The 25,390-nt window shown below is 36.5% G+C and overlaps 1 protein-coding gene across 3 annotated transcripts in view; it reads right to left on the bottom strand.

The window, feature by feature from the left end:
* Window positions 1–12,884, bottom strand: part of LOC127644589 (muscleblind-like protein 1) — an 89,425-nt gene extending 76,541 nt beyond the window's left edge. Inside the window, exon 1 of one of the 3 annotated variants that reach the window (XM_052127824.1) lies at window positions 12,857–12,884. The gene's annotated coding sequence lies outside the window, so the exon portion shown is untranslated. Of the gene's footprint in view, window positions 1–8,561; window positions 8,609–9,744; window positions 9,814–12,856 lie in introns of those variants that run through there. The other 2 variants (XM_052127822.1, XM_052127823.1) reach the window with 2 other exon arrangements.
* Window positions 12,885–25,390: the final 12,506 nt, after the last annotated feature.

The following is a 25,390-nucleotide window of genomic DNA, read 5'->3' as shown; positions in this document are numbered from 1 at the left end:
CTTTATGAGAGTGTATGGCTCGTCCTTTTGACTCTGTCATGCATTCTCTTGTCTTGTTGGTTATTGGCACTAGTGCATTGCTCTTATGTCATTCTTGCAGCATGCACTCATGTCAATTGTTTTGTGTTTGTCTCTCTCAACCTCAGCGCACTTCATGTGGCGCTTGCCTTAAGCTGCATGTCTGGGTCATGATCTGTTTTCATGTCGTGCTGGGGTTTGGCTGCTTCAGTTTTGGTTGCCTGTTTATATGTGGCCAAACACCCACACAAATGTCCTGTCTCGTATGTTGTTTGGCATTAGCGCATGTTGCCGTTGTCTCTGACAATATGCGCTTGTGTCATTCATGTGTTTGTTTCTGTGAGAGCGCATGGCTTTGTTTTATTCCGTATTGCCACGTGTCTCTCAGTCTTGCATCATGCCCCACCTTATGTCTATATTGATTTGCAGGTGCTGCAGTGATCTCAGCCCCGTTGCCCTGGCTACTTCATTACCTTGTGTGGCAGGGCAGAGGGCAGGGCCGGGTCATGATTTTGCACACCCAGACCCTAATTAGGCTGATGAAGCCCAAGAGGGATAAAGGTAACCGAAGACGGGAGTGCGAGAGAGAGAGAGAGAGAGAGAGAGTGTGTTCCGGACAGCTGTCCGACACCTGTGTGTGTTTCCTTTTGGTTCAGTTTTTCATTAAAATATTATTTATATTATCAAGCTGGTTCTCTCTTCCTCCTTTCCATTGAACTATTTTACACCTTGTTAGCCGATCATCTGCGACACTGGTTCTCCTCATTTTCCCTCCCGATTTATCTCCCATATATACTCCCCATGTGCTCTGTCTTGTGTCAGTTCGTTGTTCAGTCATATCAGTCATGTCATGTTTATCCCCAGTCTAGTATTTTCAGTCGTGTTTGTTATTTGTCTGTAGGTTTTGAATTTCTTTTGAATCCCTTGTGAGAGTTTTCATTTCTGGTTCCTGATTTGTTTTGGTTGTTATCATTTTGGCTTGTTTCATTTCTCTCCACCATGTGAGATTGGTGTTTTCCTTTTAATAAATGTTCAGCGATCCGTGACAGTAAGATCCGTTTCAACTACTGCAATGCGCAAAATGATTGACAGGCAGAAAGCACATCAACGTCTTCTAATTGGCTGATCAAAGAATGTCACAGCCTGCGGTCACATTTTTGTTTGCTGTTTACACAGTCTAGTGCTGTGGGATGTGAGATGTCTCAGGACACTTATTTCAATTATATCTTTCAGGGAGCAAGACAATTTTCTGCATACCATTCCATAAAAAGAAATCACTTACAGCCCTTTTAACATGTTTATTTTGAAGCTCAGGAAACATGTTAGTAGAATTTGACATGGTTACTCTTTTATTCTCCGTTCAAATTATTGGTCAGAAATCATAAAATTAACACAGTCCTAGTTTTTAATATCAAGAAATAAAAAAACTAATTTGTATATGAGGTTAAACAATTAAAATTGTTTTAATTAATACAATTTTTAATTTGATGGAATCTGTTATGAAATAAAAAAATGTGAATGCATTCAAAAATATTAAGATATAAACATTTGAATTTTAAAACAAATTTCTAGAAAATTGAATTTAGTCATTTTTAACTAAATTAAAACCTTAAATATATAAACTTTTATTCTATATTTTAATTTAACTTTTATTTATATTACACAATTCAGTTTGATGGAAATTTGTTATGAAATTGAAATGCATATAAAATAGGCTTTAAAAATAGGTTTAATTTTGTGTGTTTTGGAGATTTTGTTGTATTTTTCTAGGGAGTTTTTCCTTATTGCTGTTTGCATTACAAATAATTTATGTAAAGCTTTGATACAATATTGTAAAAAAGTGCTGAACAAATGTATTTGAATTAAATTGAAAATGTTTTTTCTTTTTAGGTTCATGCATTTAATATGATCTAACAGCATGTATACAAATGAAAAATTCTTACTGCATAATATTTTAATATATTTTTTTAGTTTAAGTACAATAAGTACAAAAATGTGCTTAAGTATTTGGCTTAAGTTGCTAATTACTTAATTTTGCAAACAACATTTTGTCTCAATAAAATCATGCTTGATATTCTTTCCTCATACCCTTAAAAAAGGGGCTTTATACATGAATATACATAACTGCCTTTATAGTTCAGGAAGAGAAGTTTCATTCTTAGAAGTGAGCAATAAAGACAGTGCTGACTGGGGTGAAGTGATTTATATTGCTGCTGGCTTCATCACATTACAACTCTTCACAGCTTTTTCTCAACTGCACCGCCAAACACACTGACTCACCAAACAGACATCTAGACAGACACACGCTCGCCAAACAAACACACACATACCGAAATTATTTTCCTTTAACGTTCTGCTGCAATCACACCAAAGTGCCTCTGTTTCTCTTTTTCTCAATTACTCATATCATCTCTCACAGGTCAATATTTAATGCTTAACTGAATTGTCTGTCTGAGAGTGAATATGTTGGAAAGAATGAGGTTAAAGTGATATGTAAAATGGGTGTGGCTGTGTGAGTGATAGACGTGGCGGTTTACGCAGTAAAGTCAAAGTGATTGGGTGTGGCAATGTAGAGGTTTCAGAAACATTAATTGAGCACGTTGGTGTAAAGTACATTTACGCATTTGGCAGACACTTTTATCCAAAGCGACTTACAATGCAATTATTACAGGGACAATCCCCCTGGAGCAACCTGGAGTTAAGTGCCTTGCTCAAGGACACAATGGTGGTGGCCATGGGGTTAGAACCTGTGACCTTCTGATTAACAGCCCTGTGCTTTAGCCACTATGCCACCACCACTCCATGACAAAAACCAATTGGGCAAGCCAATAGGAAATGTATTGCTCAGTTGCAACTCCAAAATTCTCTTTTCACATTTCCGGTGTATGGAACTAGCATGGGGCAAACCTTTTTAACGGTGAATGGGAGACCACAGCAAATAAAATTTTTGCATTCCCATTTTTATCTGACAGCAAAAGAAAATTCCACTCTTACGTTTCCAATGACTTTCCAAAAGTGGGGAAAAAACAGAGAGAAAGATGGATTACAGCAGTCAAAAGAGAGATAGAAGGCAAATCACTTACTGTCACTCGCAAAGCAGCTGTATTTGAATTCCCATCACAGCAGTGTTAACTTTTACATTTTTGGTATTAATGCCTGGGTAATATAACACAAAGAGTAATATAAAACAATTACATTACATGATTAAACAATTATTAAAAAAAATTAAAACATGTAAAAAAAATTGCTAGATTTACGATGCTATATTAAGGCGGAAATGCATCCTCACAGTCTATGTAAAGGGTCCACTTGACATTTCGAATATTCTATGGTGAAGATGTAAAGTGTAAAGTGACTGGGGATGGCGCAGTGTACAGGAAAAAAATCCTAATGTGGTGTTACTAAAGATCACAGTTTCACTCGTGTTGCTTTTGTGAACGGAGAGTTTAGCAGACAAGAACACAGGCATTTTGAATCATACAAAATAGGAAAGTCACACCTGAATATTGGGCAAAGACAGGAAGCTCGCCTTCTGAACAGGAAATGAAAACCATGAGGTGACAAAAGACAACAAATGTCAGCACCATATTTATCAACAGCAGATTATTACTTGATGCTTCAGTTTGGCTCCTTTTCTAGCTCCCAAATCAGGGGCCAAAAAGAGCATAAACAAACACGCTGAAATTATTTTCCACCCAAAAAACATTTTAGCCTTCAATAGCTGGCTCGTTCTCTCTCACTCTCGTCTGAGCGCTGGTATGTGTCAGGATGCTGTAAATTGTGCTGGCTGGTGGATGTGAACTCTTGCTGGGTTAGAAAATATACTCTTTACACAGTAAGTCTGGACACCGCTCAAGTCAGTGCAGCTCATTTCTGCATTGAATAACCTCATTTAAATCCGGCAAACTCCTTCAGTGGCTGTATTAGAAACCCCATATGCAACAGTGTTTTTTTTATGCCAGGATCATATAACACATAGTTATTGCTGTAGATTTACACTAAATAATTACAAACAAAATTTTCGACATTTCCACTGCTAAATAGGGAGTAAATGCATCATCACGTTCTGTTAATAAGGGTCCATTGATCCCATAATAGCAGATTAATCATACACAAAGTATTATTTATTGATCTATTGTTAATGTCTAATATACACTCACCTAAAGGATTATTAGGAACACCATACTAATACTGTGTTTGATCCCCTTACGCCTTCAGAACTGCCTTAATTCTACGTGGCATTGATTCAACAAGGTGCTGAAAGCATTCTTTAGAAATGTTGGCCCATATTGATAGGATAGCATCTTGCAGTTGATGGAGATTTGTGGGATGCACATCCAGGGCACGAAGCTCCCGTTCCACCACATCCCAAAGATGCTCTATTGGGTTGAGATCTGGTGACTGTGGGGGCCATTTTAGTACAGTGAACTCATTGTCATGTTCAAGAAACCAATTTGAAGTGATTCGAGCTTTGTGACATGGTGCATTATCCTGCTGGAAGTAGCCATCAGAGGATGGGTACATGGTGGCCACAAAGGGATGGACATGGTCAGAAACAATGCTCAGGTAGGCTGTGGCATTTAAACAATGCCCAATTGGCACTAAGGGGCCTAAAGTGTGCCAAGAAAACATCCGCACACGATTACACCACCACCACCAGCCTGCACAGTGGTAACAAGGCATGATGGATCCATGTTCTCATTCTGTTTACGCCAAATTCTGACTCTACCATCTGAATGTCTCAACAGAAATCGAGACTCATCAGACCAGGCAACATTTTTCCAGTCTTCAACTGTCCAATTTTGGTGAGCTCTTGCAAATTGTAGCCTCTTTTTCCTATTTGTAGTGGAGATGAGTGGTACCGGTGGGGTCTTCTGCTGTTGTAGCCCATCCGCCTCAAGGTTGTGCGTGTTGTGGCTTCACAAATGCTTTGCTGCATACCTCGGTTGTAACGAATGGTTATTTCAGGCAAAGTTGCTCTTCTATCAGCTTGAATCAGTCGGCCCATTCTCCTCTGACCTCTAGCATCAACAAGGCATTTTAAGCCCACAGGACTACCGCATACTGGATGTTTTCCCTTTTCACACCATTCTTTGTAAACCCTAGAAATGGTTGTGCGTGAAAATCCCAGTAACTGAGCAGATTGTGAAATACTCAGACCGGCCTGTCTGGCACCAACAACCATGCCACGCTCAAAATTGCTTAAATCACCTTTCTTTCCCTTTCTGACATTCAGTTTGGAGTTCAGGAGATTGTCTTGACCAGGACCACACCCCTAAATGCATTGAAGCAACTGCCATGTGATTGGTTGATTAGATAATTGCATTAATGAGAAATTTAACTGGTGTTCCTAATAATCCTTTAGGTGAGTGTACTTAATTGAAAGAAGGCGTGACTTAAAGACTTATCTAAATGTTCACTGTGCAGCACTATTTCAGCACATGTTGCACCTGGTTAAACTGGATTGTAGGTGGTAGTAAACAGTGTTGGTAATTTACTCAAAATATAATCCACTACAAATTAATTACTTCTCTCAAATTGTAATCAGATTACCATGCTGATTACTTTATTGAAAACGGCCTCACATTACTAATTTCTTTATTTTTAAGTTATATTTTAAAACACTTTTCACCTAAATGTTTTTGTTTCTCCGCTCAACGAATTTAGAATAATTGCCCCTTGGTCACACGCCATTCAGCTGTCACAGAAACACAAACAGCCATACATATGAACATAATTCATGTTTTGAATGCATTCTACATAAATAATATAATCTTAGAAATATGTGTACCCTAAGTAATGTCCTTAACCGTAAAAGTAATTAACTTAATTGAAATTCAGTAGCTGTAATCTATTTTGACTAAAAAAGTAGTTAGAATAACTATCTTTGTTATCAGATTACACCCAAAACTGCTAGTGAATAAGACGCTGGTCTTTGCGCTGAAATACGGTACGCAAAAGAGCTGCACCTAGTTTGTGAATTCACCCCTCTGTCAGTGAATATGCATCTTTAATGAGGCTCAGGTGTCATAACTGTGCAACACTGTCTAGCTGCACTGCTGAAAGTCACTAGTGATGTTTCAAATGCCCTTGATAAAAGCAGATTTGTGCTGCCCTACTTTACTGATTTATCAGAGGCATTCAGCGCAGTAGGCCTTGAGTTACTACAGCACCTAAACTCCAGCATTGCCCTACATCACAATGCTAGAGACACTTTTCTAACAGAATTCTTGTGATGATACAAAAACTCTTTGCAAACATTATAGAGCTGATCTTTCATCTTCCTATGGCATCTAATATTGTCACTGCTCATACTTAGGGTTAAGCATTTGAACAAACCCCTAATCCAAAGCATTAAACTATAGCATGTAACTCCTGCACTGTTTGTGCTACATACATGAATGATGCTCCAAATCCTGTGGCTTATTGAGAAGAAGAGATCTATCACTATCTAGGCATTCTGATTTACAATTTATGTCTGGTAGAACGGCAGGGTGTAACATATTGGGTCTTTAATTTTGATTTGGACTCTTATTTTGAACATAGTTTTGGTTTCTTGTCTTGTCTCTGTTCTGTGTTTCCTAAATTGATCCCTGCTGTGTCTTGTTACCCTTTTTAGTTCTTGTGTATATGAAGCCCTCATGTTTCCCTGGCTTAGACGATTCTTGTTCTATTTATTTCATACTGTAATATAGCAGTGTTCAAGTTTTGTGATTTCGCCTGTGTTTTGCGATTCTTAAAACAATTCATTAAATAACTTTTGGATCCAGCCTGCTATTGTTACACAGGACACTATGGATTTTGAGGATTTGTTATACTTTAATTTTGGTATAAAACTGAAAGTACAGTGAGTATTTGACAGTTTACAATGTTCCTCATGACAAATCTGGTCACATGCTACCCTCTCCTTCTTTTCTTTTATACTGTATCACATTCCAGATTTATATAATAATTTGTACAGGTTACAAATATTTGCAATTGCCAAATGTGTGAAGCTGCAGCACTTTCAGACCTTTTTAGCGGCTCTGACACTCCTGAAAACAGCATGAGCTCCAAGAGTGCACACAAAGCTTGTTACCCTTTCACGCTGAAGTGCACAAAGACCATGTATTAATTAAATTAAATGGCAGCCTTTTGCAGTTTAATAATCACATGACCATATTATGATTTTTATGCTACTGTGCAGCCTTGAAGGGTCGTGAAATAAGTCTAATGACGCACTCTTTAGGAAACTTCACAGCAAAATCATTGAGATTTTCCTGATATTGCTCAATTTTATAACGTCGGTAAAATTATCACGCTTATATATCGTGAATATTCAATATATCGCCTAGCCCTTGGTGGATGATAGTAAAACATAGACTATATACAGACTTAAAGACTTTGAAGAAAGGACCTGAACCATATCAAGGGACAAGAATACTAAAAACATTTGGAAAAAAGTGCTAACTCTTTTGACCTTAAAACAACCTATCATCCCAACCCCCCTAGAAACATGCATAGAAATGTGCTAAAAACACATCAGCAACTACATAGCACTGCCCCGGCAACAAACCACAGTGGTGGCATTTTTTGCACAGGCCAACATTGATGAAATTCGATATAGGCTACACAGTATAAATCCTCAATTATGGATTTGCTTTGAAATGGTTGAAAATAGTTTTTTTTTAATCAGAAGAAACATCACTTGAACTAAACAGCCATTGTAGTCAAGTAGATTCAAAATGTCTAATCCTTCAACTAAAATCTAGTTAAAAATAATGAAAGCATGTAGAATCATTGTGATCATTTTAAGTCATCATCAAAATCATCATGCTTATATCATGAATATTCAATATATCACCTAGCCTTTGGCAGATGATAGTAATCCTATAAACTATAGACTTTGAAGAAAGATCCCGAGCCATATCTAGGGACCAGACTATTCTAGAAACTTGGAGGGTGAGCTCTTTTGATTTTGCAACAACCTAGACATCATCCCAAACCCCCTAGAAGAATGCACAAAAAACATGATACAAATATTCAGAACAAATCATCACAAACAGGAATGTTAAGACAGCAAAGCTCATGGTGCTCTTCAAGTTTATGTAAAGTTTACTGATTTTAGGGGGCCTTCGTATCGCTGTTTATCCACAAAAGCACAGTATGAAGTCTTCGTTTCCACATTTGTAAACTATCTGTGATAAATTCCTCACCCAACATGTCTTTATTTAGGATTCATCAAATCCTGTTGTCGAGCTCAGAGTTCAGCCGTTTTCTCATGTTATTCTTCGTAGTTTTGAAAAATGGATTATCCAACTAAAAATCAGCTATATTCCCAAACTGTGTGTCTTGTCAGTATTGTGCATTGTGCTATTCTGTACTTATATGTTTATACTGTATATGTGCTGAAGTAACTGTCCTAGCCAGGGTTCTTTTTAAAAATCATAACCATTGTTGCAGCTTGCAAAAGAGGAAATCTGTTTAAATAAACTGGTCTGATGCCAACAAATCACTATCATTTAAAGAATAAATACAACAAATTAGGTAAAGGCATAACATACCCCAATAATAAGCCATGCATATATCAGTCCAGAGATTCTGTTTTCAGCCAAAAAAAATTAGGAAACTAAAGTAAGTTTCCCTTGTTGAAACAGTTAAAAGAGCAAGAAAACAGGAAGTTTATCAGTAACAGCAAGTGTGAAGTTCTCACTTTGCAAATATCCTCTTTTGGAACAGGCCTTACAAAACCTAACAAAGCCAAACACTGTTTGACCCAAAGTGTGTTGAGAAAGAAGCATTTCAGTTCACTTCAACATTTTGAGAGAAACAGAAAAAAATGGGGACAGCTCACAATGACTAAACAGACAAGACGTTCACTTCCTCCCGCCAAATATTATCATCAGCTACAGATGTATTGCAATAAACAAAAGCATGATCTGAAGATGCCAGTCAACATCACATGAACACCGCTCTCGAATTTTCTAATGAAAAAGTAGTGAAGTGCTATTATAAAGTGAGTTGTTCTGAAATAAGTTGTCTTTAGAAGCACTCAAACATTCAGAGGTAAAGTCACTGTTGTTTTCCACGACCAGTGGCATCTGGCATCAGATATACAGCACTGACTCTTCAAATGACTTTGAATATAAGCAAATAAGTTGCAGAGAAACAGCAGAGGAGAGTGAGAGTGATCAGTAGCTATTATGACTCCTAAACACAGTGAAACAATCCATAAAATGGAAATGAAATAAGTGCGAAAGACATGTACATGTAGAAGGCAATGTAAATGGTTTGCATACCGGAACCTGAACAGATAGAGCGGAACATTTCCACTTGATGATGTGCTACATGTACAGGTTTAGCCATTCCACACTCTCTCTATGATTACATCAGCGTCTGCCACAGATCAAGTTTACATACACCCTCCCGAGAACGTCGACGGGAGTTCGGGGCAGCCCTGAATACAACTACCAGTTTTTAACCATAAATATAAAACTATTTTATATAAACTGTGTATATATATAAATACACACGCATGCACACAAACACACACACACACACACAATCTACACAATTAAATTAGATGACAAATAATGCTCACACTCATACTTCATAATAGTTTATCACTAGTTCCCTGTCAAAATTAAATGGAACTTGAGTTATGAATGCAATATGTAGAATGTAAAATACAGTCTAGCTAAAGACATTATAGTCAACGTGTGTAAGCATGTTTGCGTTCGTTCTTACCCGCGTGTGGTGCAAGAGCAATATCTCCACTGAGAGAGAGACAGGAACTCACACATGGGCCACCAACCAACTGTAACTGCAGTGCATTCTGGGTCACATACTAACATATACCATTGTGTGTCATGGTTCACCACCAAACGCAGCACAGAGAGTAACATGCATGCAAAACACTGTGTTAAGATGTTTAAGTGTGTGTTTATGGTTTCAATGTGTGGTTACATGATAAAGACAGAAGTAAATGTGCATGCATGTGTGCAGTGAATATTCTCCCTATCACCATGGAAACCTGCTTTTATTTTATTTGCATCTGGGTGTACTAGCCCCCCCCCCAAAAAAAAACCCACTGCTGACCTCCTCAGAGACTTTAGAAGTTTGCCATTAAGTCCACACTAGTTTCACATGCATACATAATCTACCCTTAATTCTGAGTGTAAAGAAAACACTGGTAAATCCCAGTCCTCTTTTGCTTTATGGAAAAACGTAAATTGATATACTCGCCCTAAAAGTCGAAACTTCAAAAAGAGGAAACAACTTTCATACACTGGTACAGATAACAGGGTGCAACATCTTGCACAGGAAGAGGGTTGTGTTTGCTGCATATGCGCGTACTTGTGTTTGCATTTGAATATGTGTGCATGCACTTGTGTTTGTGAGGTTACTTGAGGTCTGTAGTTCAGTCATGCCATGCGTTATCTAAGACTTTCCACATGATGGTTGAGTTCCTCTCCTAGACTCACTCACCTGGCACAAAAACACTCACACTAATGCAACGCCTCGAGTGTTATTTACACTTATGACAGAGTAAGACAGATTTAAAAGTAGTGTTCTCTTTCAAATAAAGGCTCAAAAAAAGAGTTTTACAACCTGATGCCACAGAATAACTTTTTTAATTCGTTTTAAAATCACTATATGATGCCACCTTTTTAAGGGACCATTCACATTGAACACCTTTTTCTATTCATCTGCGTTGCTTCTCAATTTGTAATATAAACATGCACTAGATGGATGTCTTTGTAGCACATCTCGCTGTTTTTTGAAGTTCCAGCAGGAGCAACAGGTTTTTTAGAAAGTCAAGTTAAAAAGAACCATAACTTGTCTTGATAAGCCTGCGTTCTGTAATCGTTGTGCTGTTTCTAGCTTTTTTAATGTAAGAACACATTCAGTCTGAACGAGCCTTATGCTCCTATGGTTTCATAGAAGAACCTTTTTAAGTTCCTCTATGATGCATTCCAAGTACCTTTTTACTTTCTGATAATGCCACAGAACAAACTTTAAAGTCAATATAATGCCATAGAAAAACCTTTTTCAGTTCCTATGAGGGCAAAGAAGAACCTTTTTAAAGTCCAAGACATAGAATAACCCTTTTAAGTTCCTATGATAGAAAATTCCAAGGCTATGGATAAAAAGCCAAATAAAAATCGTTTAAGTTCCTATTATGCTATGGAAAAGCCTTTTAATGTTCCTATGATGCCATAGAATCCTTTTGTGTCCCTATAAAGCCAAAAAAAAAAATTTAAAGTTCTTAAAAAGCCATCAAAGAATTTTGAAGTTCCTATGATGCCATAGAAGAACCTTTTTGAGTTCCTATGATGTCATAGAACCTTTTATAATCCCTATAAAGCCCCAGAAACACATTTTAAGTTCCTATGATGCCATAGAATCCCTTTGTGTCCCTATAAAGCCAAAAAAAAATTTAAAGTTCTTAAAAAGCCATCAAAAAATTTTGAAGTTCCTATGATGCCATAGAAGAACCTTTTTGAGTTCCTATGATGTCATAGAACCTTTTATAATCCCTATAAAGCCCCAGAAACACATTTTAAGTTCCTATGATGCCATAGAAGAACGTTTAAAATTCTTATGATGCCATTGAAGAAACTATTTAAGTTTTTATATAGCCAAGAAGACCCTTTTTAAGTCATGATGCCATTGAAGAACATTTTTAAGCAATCTGATCTCATGAAAATTAATTGATTGTCGCAACATTTGTTTAGTGGAAGTTTAGAGGTGAAATGTCCACTATGTGGTGCTAAAAGCGAGTTAAATGTTCTCCAAGACAGATGCGGTTAAGGGTAATTCTTTATCGAGTTTTAAATAAACAAAACCTACCTCCCTAACCTAAACCTATGAGCAATAATGTTATATAAACCAAATGTGACATGAAAAACAGATGAGGTTTTTAAGATTAACGCTCTATTTTAAGTTTTAAACAAACAAAATTGACATCCCAACTGATAATGTCATAAAAGCAAATGTGAGGTGAAAACGCAACGGCTAAAGCAACCATGTAACGTTTTGGTGCTTCAATTATACCTTTGGCTCAACCGTTGACAAGCGTGCTTTGCTGGACTCGTACCTCAGTCTTTTGCGTTGCAAGTACATTGCTCTAACAGTTGAGCTACCGCTAGTATAAGATAACATTGTGTGAGGAACAGAGCAAATTATAAGTGTTTAATGGATAATCTGCCTTTTACTCGTGATTTACGTGAAAGTGAATAAAACTTATAGTTGATGTAGCGCCTCTAGTGAATTTCACCAGGAAACTGCTGCGATGCATAGTAACCTGATTCTATGAACCTGATTCCAGGTCCCTATAAAGCCATAGAAGAATGTTTTTAAATTCTTCTATGCCATAGGATAAAGCCATATATGTACTGGTGCCTCATAGAACCCTGGTAGGCTTCTTGGGATGCTACACTACCTAGAAAAAGTTTTTTTTAAATTATCTTTAATATAGAACAATTTAGCAAACTGAAGCAAAAAATCTCAAGATTCTTCTCAAGAAAAGTATTCTGATCCTAAAAACCTTTTAAGGACCTTTATTTTTAAGAATGAGAGTGATGCAGAGAGAGAAAGGAGAAATGGAGAATGAGGGCATGGAAAAGAGATTGACGAAAAGAACAACCCAGGAGAGTGAGTGAAATGCTTCATTTCAAGACTGATTTCAAACCTTTCCCTGCTCACTTCTGACTTGGCACAATGGTCAGTATCAGGATGCCAAATAACCTTAGCATGTGAAATACCCAATCTAATTGCATTGTCAAGCCACAGCTGGACAGGAAGTCCTCATCTAGCCATCTCAAAATTAGCACACAGGCAAAGTTTGTGGTCTTACCCGATTCTAGCAGCTCAGATCCAGTCCAGTACGTCCTATCTGCTCTCTGCCGACAGGAAGCACGTTCAGTCCGTCCCTATTTACGGTCCCCTGGCACTGCAGTATGGCTTACAGCTGGTGCATTCCTGCTCTGCTCTGACTCAGCTGATGGAGATAGGAGAGATAGAGGAGAGGAGATTAAGATAGTCAGACAGGGTGAACAGAGAAAAGGGCAGAGAAAGAGAGGGAGAAGAGAGAAAAGGTGAGACCGAGAGCGGCCACAGGGTAAGAAAATACTGTAGAAATCGTCTGTTACTGTGAATTTGAAGTCAGCACATCCTGATCAGCTAATCAGAATCTTGATCTATAAAAGCAAAAGATAATTGCATAATGCTTTTGTTATTATGTCCTTTTTTTTTTTTGCTATCTGCAGTGTACTTAGGCATTGGACATTGAGTCAATGAGACAATTTTTTATTTAATCAGCATAAATTAGAAATAAACAAATTACGATTCAGATAACATATCATTCATTTTTGGCACTACAGTAATGAAATGTGACTTCCCACATTATAGTAATACAAATCGGAAAAATGATATTAATGAACACACAATGCTATTAAAATGATAAACAAAGGTTTCAAATCTCACCAGTGGAAATAAAAAAAACAAAATTACCTAAGAAAGATTATTTCTTTATAAACAGTTTCTAGAATTTATGTAATCATTTCAAAGCTGCAGATGGTGACTGACTCGTAATGAATTTAATCCTATGTAAATAGAAAATGGATTAGACTTTGAGGAAGGAAGATGGATTGAGAGAGAACGTGAGGGAGACGGAGGAGAGAAAGATGCCAGACGTGAGCTGTCTAGGGGATACGCTTTGTTTGTTCTCTTGTCATTCTGGCATGATCATATTTTCTACGCTCTCTTAATCCCAGACGATCACCCCTAGGGTGTTATAGGAATGGTATATTCTTATGTAGTAAAGTTCTGCTGGTGTCTATTCAGACCTCTATTCATTCTTAAGATCAGGATGTTTTCAGCTATAAGACTAAAACATCACCTGGTACTGATGTCATTTTGTTTCCTCCACACTGACACAGAATGATAAACACTGTGATAGACTGCCATGAGTTCAAAGGTTGTACAGTTTTTTGTTCTTAGATTTGTTCAAACACTACAGCATCAATAATACACTATATAATAATACACATGTTATATGCCATTTAGAATAATTTCTAAATGCCACTAGCTTCACTAAATGTAATTGCAAAAATAATGACAGTAAGTATATACACAACACAATGGGTCAAAGGCAAATAAGGTTGTCTGAGCTGATTTGTTGTTTTTTTTTTTCTGGTTAAAAACACAAGTTTTTATTTAAAGACACTGATCACTGATGTACTGTAGCCCTCAAGAAAAAAGTAGTAAAACATTTTCCATACACCTTGAGTTTACTTAATCATAATTAATCTTAATCATTATTTTTTAAATATTTTCAAAGTAATTATTTTGTTTTACAAAAAGTTCATTTTTAATTCATTTAACTAGGAATAGTTCACCCAAAAAGGAAAATTCTTTCAAAATGCACTCACCCTCATGCTTTTCCAGAGGTGTATGACTTTCTTTATTCTGCTGAACATAAACAAAGATTTTTAGAAGAATATCTCAGCTCTGTTGGTCCAAGCAATGCAAGTGAACAGTGATCAGACCTTTGCAGCTCCAAAAATCACAAAAAGGAAACATAAAAGTAATCCATAAGACTCCAGTGTTTAAATCCTTATCTTCAGTAGCATATGATGTATGTAGGTGAGAAACAGATCAATATTTATATCCTTTTTTATTTTAATTTATTTTATCCCTTTTTTCCCAATTTGGAATGCCCACTACTTAGTAGGTCCTAGTGGTGGCGCGGTTACTCACCTCAATCCGGGTGGCGGAGGACAAGTTTCAGATGCCTCCGCTTCTGAGACCGTCAATCCACGCATCTTATCACCTGGCTCGTTGTGCATGACACCGTCGAGACTCCACACGTGGAGGCTCGTACTATTCTCTGCGATCCACGCACAACTTACCACATGCCCCATTGAGAGCGAGAACCACTAGTCGTGACCACGAGGAGGTTACCCCATGTGACTCTACCCTCCCTAGCAACCGGGACAATTTGGTTGCTCAGGAGACCTGGCTGGAGTCACTCAGCACACCCTGGATTTGAACTCATGACTCCAGAGGTGGTAGTCAGCGTCAATACTGACTGAGCTATCCAGCCAGTCCTTTTTAAATCCTTTTTTACTATAAATCTCCACTTTCACATCTAATAGTGAATGTGGGTAAAAAAAGGACTCAAATATTGTTCTGTTTCTCATCCACAACCATCATATGCTTCTGAAGAGTCTTATGGATTAGTTTTATGTTTCCTTTATGTAATTTTTAGAGCTTCAAAGTTTTGGTCACCATTCACTTGCATTGTAAGGACCTACAGAGCTGAGATATTCTTTTAAAAATCTTAATTTGTGTTCTGCAGAAGAAATAAAGTAATAGACATCTGGTATGGCATGAGGATGAGTAAATGATGAGAAACTTTTGGGTGAACTGTCCCTTAAATTAATGTCTTCTGAAGCAAAAAAGCTAGGTGTGTGTGTGTAAGAAATAGATAAATGTAAAAAAAAAAAATTATTAAAAATGTTCGCTTCCTTGGGGCTTGGGGTTTGCTTGTGAACGAGGGTGGAGATCAAAAGCGTATTGCTGCATACTTATTCCTAAGTAGATCCCTTATTAGCAGATTGTAAAGGGATTCATGGAAAGGAGACGAGAACCAGCTTGACAATATACATAATAATTTTAATATAAAACTGAAACAAAAAGACAAACACACAAAGGTGTTGGACAGCTGTTCGTAAATCTCTCCCTCTCTCTGTCGCACTGCAGCTTCCAGTCGGCTTTTATCCCTCTCTGAGGCTTGATTAGCCTGATTAAGGGCCGGGATCACGACCCGGCCTCACCCACTGCCCTGTCAAACAGATGTTCCCATGGACTGCGATACTGTTTACACACAAAAGCAGTTTATGCAGCAGTCTGAGCAAGGAACTCAGTGTGAGGCATCTCCTCCATTCACTTGAATTCAAACAGCTCTCCTAGTTGACAGTTCCAAGATGGCGCCGCAGTTCACGTATTCAAACAGCCAAATGAGGCATCTAAGTATTATTATCTATGCTCCTCTGTTGTAAACAAAACTGCGCTCCCGGTTTTTCACATTTCATGCGTCAGTTCTCGCGTGAACTTGCCAAGGCGCTTGACCTCGACCCTCGTGAATTTTTAGCAAAAAAGTTTTAAATATTGATTTATTTCTTACACACACCTTGTGTTTAGCTTCAGAAGACACTAATTAGTCCACTGGAGTGGTATGGATTACTTTTAAGATGGCTATATGTGCTATTTGGAGCTAAAAATGTTGACACCCATTCACTTGCATTTTATGGACCAACAGAGCTGAAATATTCCTCTCAAAATCTTCATTTGAATTCTGATGAAGAAATAAAGTAATACACATCTGGGATGCATGAAGGTGAGTAAATGATAATATAATTTTCATTTCTGGGTGAACTAATCCTTTAATATCAAGTCATTGTTTACATAAAAATAACATAGAAATATTAATAAAATATAAATATTTATATCAATAGGGCAGAAAAACAGCCCCCAAACTAATGCCACTGGTTGAGCCAATGTTTCTTTAATGGGCTTGTCAGACTGCTTAAACAGGTAAAGCAATGTTTAGATAAATTCACTGAGCGTATTATGCTGGAATAAGAGATAAGAGTATTTTAACTTTTATTTTAATTTTTTACACAAACCACCAATAAAGGTTGCATAAAAATACATATTTTCAATTATAAATGGTTGCTCTTGGCCAAAATAAGCAGCACGGTGGAAAAGTTTGGCTATGTGAGATTATGTATACATATGTGAGTAGATGTGTATGTGTGTGTGTGTGTGTGTGTCTGTGTGGGGGTGTGTGTGTGTGCGTGCATGGGAAAGTGTGACAGTTTCAGGATTAGTTAGAAAAGAAAAAAACGGAGCAGGAATCGATATATTGATCCACAGACACACATAAAATGCGTCACTTATAAACAGGGATCTGTAAGAAAACAGCACCAGCCTGGATTTGAATTTCTGTTTACCTTATTTAGATATTCGAGTTACATAATTATTTCCTTTTTTAAAAGAAGCTAACTTTTTCATCTCTTCCTTTTTGCTAAGAATGCTTTTTGGCACAAGGCTGCAATCACATTCAAACATGTGACAACAGATTCCACACATGCAGGCTGGACCTACGTTTACAGAAGAGAAGATTTTGCTTACAACAGTCACCCAGCGTGAGGAACAGCCTGCCCGCACGTGTTTAGCTTTTCATTTATGCATTACGAACTCCAGGTCACATTTTTCGATCAAACTAAACAAACAGTTATGGCCATTGCATTCATTCATATAGCAGGGGAGTTGCCACTTTGTAGACTAGCAACCATAAGATACAACATCACCCTGACCAAAAACACGAAAGAGAGCGAGAGAGAGAGAGAGAGAGAGAGAGAGAGAGTGAATTCTCTCAGGCACTGGACATAATTATACCCTCATTGAGCCAATCACATGACAGCGCCTGAAAATAGCAGAGGACCACGCCCAAGCTGAGCCAACAAACGCCTTCTATTGGGATGTCATTATCTCCTTGTAGGATTCATGAGCTAAAAGGCAAGAGAGAAAGTGAGGGAGGTTGAGGAGAAGACAAAATGGGAAAAACAAACTCCAGAGACCTGAGTCATTGCCACTAAAGGAAGGAGGAAGACAGAAACACAGACAGAGTTGTTGCCTTGTTGACATACTAATATATATATATATATATATTAGGGCTATCAATCGATTGATCAAATCTAATTAATTACGTGCTGTCCCAATTAATTAATCGTGATTAATCGCATTTACAAATATTTGCTGAGAAAGCCCCTCATATAAATATAATTCAATATATAATGGTGAAATAATGATAATTATATAAAAAAAAATAGATATAGATATAGATCAGCTGTATGAGCAACACGCAGTTTATACAGTGAAGAAAACACTTCAGTAGGCAGAACAACACAAACATGAGTTACATTCTTGCGTTCAAACTAAGGGATATCAAGATGTGATTAAAGATTGAGTATTAAACTATATTTAACTTGACACAGTGACCTAAACAACTCCTGTGTTTATGACACAACGCACCCGAGACACTACACAAGCATGTCTGACCCAGGGTGTGGCTGGAAATTACTCATAAATATTTAATCATGAATAAAATCAAAGACATTTCCTTCAAACTTATTTATAAGTACTACCTCACTAATTATTTTCTTGTAGAGAGATTTAATTGTAATGGTGATATATTTTGTACACTTTGTGGTCTGCAAGCGAAAAATGTTTTTCATTTATTTTGGAGTTCGACTTGTTTTTGGTCTGATTTCTGCAAGATTGATAGAGATCATATTATTCCCAGCTTTCAACTTTGTTTTGAAAATGTTTTATTTGGTTGTTTAACATTTTTAGCTATGGCATGTCTCTTCATAAGGAATATTATTTGATTAATGTTCTGCTTTTGTTGGCAATGTTTAGTATTCATAAATGTAAGTATGGTGGTTATAAACCATTTCCAATTTGAGTAACAAGAAAGCTGTAAAGTGTATTGAAATATGTAAACAATTTGACATTTGTATCACTGTTTATTTATTTATTTTCCTTTTTGTTGTTGTTTGTTTTAATAAACCCCTTGGCTCTAGATGTAAAATTTTTGTAAGCATTCATAAAAAGTAAATAAAAAAAATATCTGACGCAGGTGTAAATTGACGGGTCCTTAAACAAGCCCTCATATTAAATCTCCAACTGATTGACAAATTCACTTGTGAAATGGATTGCTGTGAACTGTATGCCAATGATTGACTTATGTTCAATAATATGGTAGTAAACATTACATTGTATTCTAAAGCCGCTTTTTGTATTGTCTTATCAATGATGAACTCTTCTGCTACAAGAATGTAATGCATTTTAATTATCTGAAAATTTTTTGTTTTTATATCAAGTCTTTTGAACGCAAGAACGTAACGCATGTTTGTGTTGTTCTGCTGCTCGAGGGTGTTTTTCTTCACTGTATAAACTGCGCATTGCCACACAGCTGAAGTTTCACTTACTGCCCTCTGGAGTAAACAGGTGGAACTACAAGCTTCCATTTCTCAGGAATCTTCCATATCATTACGGGCATTGCGATTCATTGCGTAAATCTTTTTAACGCATTATTTTTTGTCAAATTAATCGCACTGAATTAACGCGTTAAATCGATAGCCCTAAAATATATATATATATATACACACACATTTTCATAGAAAGTTCATAGAAATGTATTCGTTGTATTCATGTAAGTGTCATACATTTTTGAAAATAAATGTTTGACTTAATTACACAGAATCTATCTGTAACGAACGTAGAGACGAAGGCAGGGGAAGGCAGATGAGGAGTGCGGATCTACGTGCAGTTCTTTAATTGAAAATAATAGGACAAACAAGACTGGAACAAATAAAACATCCACGACGGGAAAAAACAACATAAACATGAAAAAACCATCAACGGAGAGTACGGGACAGGGGAATGGAATATCGACAGGATTTAAACACACAGACTATAAAAATATGCACAAACATCAACATTCAACGACCAACAGGGGAATGGAGAAACAGCAGGGTTTAAATACACAAAGGAACAAACAAGGGAATGAGGGACACCTGGGGCAACAATCAGGGAAGGAGAACCAATCCTACAAAGGACTACAAAAACCAAACAGGAAACAGGAACTAAACTAAACTTCAACATAAAAGCACAAAAATAAAAGACAACAGTGAACATGACACTATCGAGTAGTGTAATATTATATTTTTCCTTAAATTCAAAAACATGCGAGTGTACACTTCAAAATCATTTAAAAAAATATTTGTTTTTACATTTTAAAACATTTTGCAAACATATTTTCAAAGTAAAAAATATTTTTAGAATGTTTTATTTTTTTTAATCACAAATTATATTGAATCATGAGGTTCTGTTTATATCACACTTACTTTGATTTAGCAAAGTTTTGTCATATCTCTTGCTCTTAGTGTAGATAGAGGGGGTGAGAGACTGAGAGTGAAAACAACAGGATAACAACAGCCCACAAAATAGCTGAGCTAAAGACAGTCATTTTTGCAACCCACACAATGAGACACAGAGGCCTTGATTATCACTGTGTGTTTAAATGCACAGTGGGTTTCATAACGCAGTGCCATCACCTGTGTGATCAGATTATGCAATGTGCGGAATTTCTGCTGTTATCATAGGACATGCCCCAGGGCAATGATGAAGTCACATTTATAAAAAGGTCTATATAAGGTTACAAAAAGTGTCTGATTTTATAGAAAAAACATTTTATGTTACACAAAAAACATTTAATTCTGTAGTCCTTGAGAGAACCATCTATGACAGTACCAGTGGACCCAGAAAACAATATGCTGAGTTGAAGAACCTACAGTATATTAAAACATCAAGACCTTTTTAAATGTTCAATGAAATATAGAAACCCTTTGCTGAACCTAGGAGTGCTCATTGAAACCGCTGAAGAACCTTTATTTTCAATTTAAAAATAAAGGTTAAAACTGACCAAAATGAGATTTACAGACTTATGACATAGGAGAACATTTTTACGTCTCACAAAATAACTTTTAGTCTCAATTTCTTTAGAGAACCATATAGCCACCTCAAGAACCCTACTGTATATATATATATGTAACCCAACAAAACTATTGATAAGAAGGTTCAATTCTAAACCGATAAGGATCTGCAAAAACCATTGAAGAACCTTTTAAGATCATAAATCAACACTGTATACCTAACCCTAATTTTAACGGTAAAAGACTGTAAAAATTTTACATAAAAAAATAAAAATATTGGTTAACAAGTAGTTACTGTAAAATATATTTAAAAAAAATTTATATAATATTTTTAAAAAGACAATGCATGTAGTTTTACAGTAAAATGTTGTAAAAATTGTATTTCTCTTGGAAGGGCCACTTATTGATAACTTCACTTCATGTGCTCTTCTGTAATTACTATGGTGATTAACAATACATTATAAAGTGAAAAGCAGATGTTTACAGTATCAGAAGGTTAATATATTAAGTTTATAATTTAGTAATATAAATGACGGTACTGCACCATAAAAAATACAGTTTTAAACTGTAAAATGTACAGCTTGTTCAGTAAAGTTATTAACATTTTTACTGTATTTTTTACATAATTATTCTGCAACCACAGCTGCTATTTTTTTTTTTTTTTGTAAAAACAGCATATTCCAGGGTTTTTGCAGAAAGCAGCGTTCTGAAACGTCATGTAACAAGAAAGCTGATTTCTTTGTGTCATTAAAGAGAAAGCGGTTTAACATACCTAGGTTTCTTCCAAAGAATGCGGCTTAATTCAGTCAAGTAAACGCATAAGCAACATTCTAACCGTTTTTAGAGGAGTGCGCGTGAACAGACTGAATAACAAATTTGGATGGAGCCCAACAACTTGTCAACATAGTTCAGCGGGAAAATCACACAAACTAAAAATGTAAAAACACCAATGAAAATACGGACTGTCCATCACGTTCTTGTAATACATATGCGCTCAAGTATAGAGGGGAATCCAGGAGTTTTATGTAAAAGGGAAACCCCATAATTGCAGCACAATTCCATTGCAGGTTGCGATAGAAAGTGAAGGAAACACAATAACAACTGTCGAATGTTTGGAAATAAAGTGAAGAAACAGAGAATAAAAAAGCTAAGTTTTCCTCAGACACCTTATTTGTTATATACACAAGCATCGCAGGAACATTTGTTGCCATGGAGAAAGCTGCTTACTGACTGAGCCGCATGTATACGGGTGTAAAGAGAAAGCAGCGAACACAGCTCATGTAAACCCATACACCGATTTCGAGCCTTAAGCAGCTTTCTTCCAATAAACGGTTTTCTGGTGTCCATTTAAACATGGTCATTGACAAACTCCATTGCAAAATGGATTACTGTCAATGGCTTGTTCAATGATATGAGAATAAATCAAACTGTATTGATGTAAAAAATAAACTGAATTCTTAAGCCAATTTTTGTATTGTCTAATCAATGCTTTAATCATCTGCCACAAAAATGCAATTTAATTCAAACTATATTTCAATCCATATTATATATTTATTAACCACCCTACAAATTATGTTTATAAATATTTGAATTATTATGCATTATTTATATTAATTCTCTTTATTTGGGGGCCTTTCTCAGCATATAATGATATTTGCGATTAAATCGATTAATTAATCAGCATGTCATGTAATTAATTCAATTCAAATATTTAGCTTTAAAGAATAAACAGCAAATATGGCTATTTACAGAATTGCCTTCATCAAGTGAATTTGTGAACTCAGTTAAATTGTTAAATTTCAGTTCCTCTTTAAATATACACCTACCTCAAATGGGGTATGTTTTTCTTTAGAATTACTGCAATATATTTTGACTTTCTCTAAGTTCTGCAACCTCTACTGATGGAATTTTCCTTGGTATATAATGCTATATATTTAGTATATCTAAATAAATCTCACTGGCTTGGGTTCATGGGAAGATTCTCAATAATGATTAAGTTTAAATTAAAATACTTACAAATAAAAATTTTGAAGATGAAAAATGTAATATGAAAAACATTTTAAGATCCACAAAAAAACTGTTTCTTCACTAGTTCTTTTAGAAACCATATATGTACTTGTATATATGTTTCTCCAAAGAACCATATAGTTGGCTCAAGAGTATAGACCACTAGAGAAAATTGGTTCTGGATTGCTGATTCAAAAGTGCTGCCTAGAACACCTGAAGAACCATAATTTTTTGGTTTGGTTCAGATCCCTTCCACTCGAAACCGAATGCTTAGTAAGGTTTTAGTTGTGAGTTCTGTCTAAAACTATTGCTTGTTTGCAGAATCGGGATGAGTGATGCACCGGGGCGGCCCGTCCGTCAAAGAGACAGCCTGGCTATTGATAACGCTGACAAATGTACAAGCCTCACAAAAATAAAATCAAGATTACGTGTTTCTGCAAAGAGAACAATTTCAGGTACATGCCACAGGCTCAGCAAAAGAGGGATTTGAAAAAGAGAAAGAGGTGTGGGGAAACGATGCAGTTCGGTGCGAAACTGCTCTCTCTTTCATTTAGCCTGATGGATGACTGATTATTTGTGGAGAGTGCTGTTTAAATTCACAGATGGTCTTGGAGTTCAAACATGCCAGCCTGGATCCCACATAGCAGGTGTTTATATGTGTACCTGCCTTTGTGTGACACGTTAAGTCAAAATGAAATCAAAACAGACTGTAAAGGAGTTCAATGGAAAGAAGGAGGCGAGAACCGGCTTGACAATATAAATAATAATTTAATGAAGAAATAAACCAAATGACACAAACGCACACATAGGACGGACAGCTGCTCGTAAACGTTCACTCTCTCTGTTGCACCACTGTCCGCAGTCGACTTTTATCCCTCTCAGAGGCTTGATTAGCCTGATAAGGGACCGGGTGGGTAAAATCTCGACCCGGCCCCACCCTCCGCCCTGTCACACTGACCCTATTCACCAATTAAATACAGATAAAATACCTTGTCTTCATAATATATATATATATATATATATATATATATATATATATATAAATTGTTCCATCTATCCAACAGTGCAAATATATGGGCCCTTGCATTGCATGGAGATATATGGAGACTTTCTGCCAAATCATTGCAAATGTGGAGAAATTTTAAATTAAAAACACATAAAAAAAAATCACATTAAAGCTGTCGGGAGAATTCTTCAGAGGAAAAATGACCATCTGAGGGTACATTCCTTCATTAGTGTCCCGTGTTGTTTGCCGCTGACCCCCACGCAGAAAAGCTGATGCACTCAAAGTCCTATATTTAGACTTTATTAGTAATATTAAATTCCAGCTCAGATGCTTTCACCATCACGCCTGAAAATAGTTCACAGCCAATATGAGTGTCATTGCCATGTGCATAAAACAGATAAATAACCTCACACAGATTTCTTCAAATACGGGCCATAATTAAAGAAACAATCATTTAAAATGGGGCAGAAATCATTATGAGATATAAATTATAAATGAGTTATAATGAACAACTCAGTGCACTGAATGAATCTATGTGCCCAGGCTTTGACGATTTGTGGTAATGATTTCTCTCATAAATGCACTTTATAAGCTACAGTACTGGAAAACATCTTTATACTGACATTCTTCTTACAGTGTATAACAGTAATAAACATCATCATTGCACTCCATAAATTTTTCCAATGAGGCTAATGTGAAACAATAGCATAATTGTGAAAAATGTTAGCCTGAGAGAACTGCCAAGGGATAAATTATATTTCTATAGTTATAAGCCAAACTTAAAGGGATAGTGTAACGTAGTTCAATGGAAAGGAGGAGGCGAGAACCGGCTTGGCAATGTAAATAATATTTAATTATAAACTTAAACAAAAGACAACAACACACACATGACGGAGTGTGGAGCAGAGGGGGGCGGGGCCGGGCTAGAATGTTGCACGCCCGGTCCCCAATCGGCCTGATGGGGCGCGCGAGGGATAAAGGCGGCCGGTGACGACGGTTCGAGAGAGAGAGAATTACGGGCATGTCCCTGCCACAGGGATAGTTCACCCAGAAATGAAAATTCACTTATCAATTAATCACCCTCATGCCATCCCAGATGTGTATGACTTTCTGTTTTCAGCAGAACACAAACAAATCTCAAAATCTCAGCTCTGTAGGTCAATGCAAGTGAATGTGATCAGACATTTGTAGCTCCAAAAATCACATAAAGGAAACATGGAAGTAATCCATATCTTCAGAAGCTATTTAATAGGTGTGGGTGAGAAATAGAACAATATATTAGTAATTTTTACTCTAAATCTCCACTTTCATTTTTACTTTTACATCTGAAAGTGGGAGTGGAGATTTAGAGTAAAAAAGGACTTAAATATTGGTTTGTTTCGCACCCACACCTATTTTATTGCTTCTGAAGATATTACTTAACCACTGGAGTCTTTTGGATTACTTATATGTTTCCTTTATGTGATTTTTGGAGTTAAAAATGTTTGATCACCATTCACCTACATTTTATGGACCTTCAGAGCTGAGATATTGTTTCGAAAAATCTTTGTTTGTGTTCTGCTGAAGACAGAAAGTCATACATATCTGGTATGCCATGAGGGTGAGTAAATGATGATTTTTAAATCAGTGTAAATTTAAATTGTTTGGGTGAACTATACCTTTAAGCCATTTGTTGAACCAATGTTGCTGTGTCGGGCTAGTTTTTAGGAAAATAAACCTATAAATGGCTTTCTTACAGTTTTATCTGCATAGGGGTTTTTTTTTAACTGTGAAAAACTTTCTTTATACTGATTTGTTTATAACCCTTCAC

This window comes from Xyrauchen texanus, chromosome 6 (genome assembly GCF_025860055.1).
Source record: "Xyrauchen texanus isolate HMW12.3.18 chromosome 6, RBS_HiC_50CHRs, whole genome shotgun sequence".
Taxonomy (NCBI): Eukaryota; Metazoa; Chordata; class Actinopteri; order Cypriniformes; family Catostomidae; genus Xyrauchen; species Xyrauchen texanus.
This window is presented reverse-complemented; position numbering and strand designations above follow the sequence as displayed.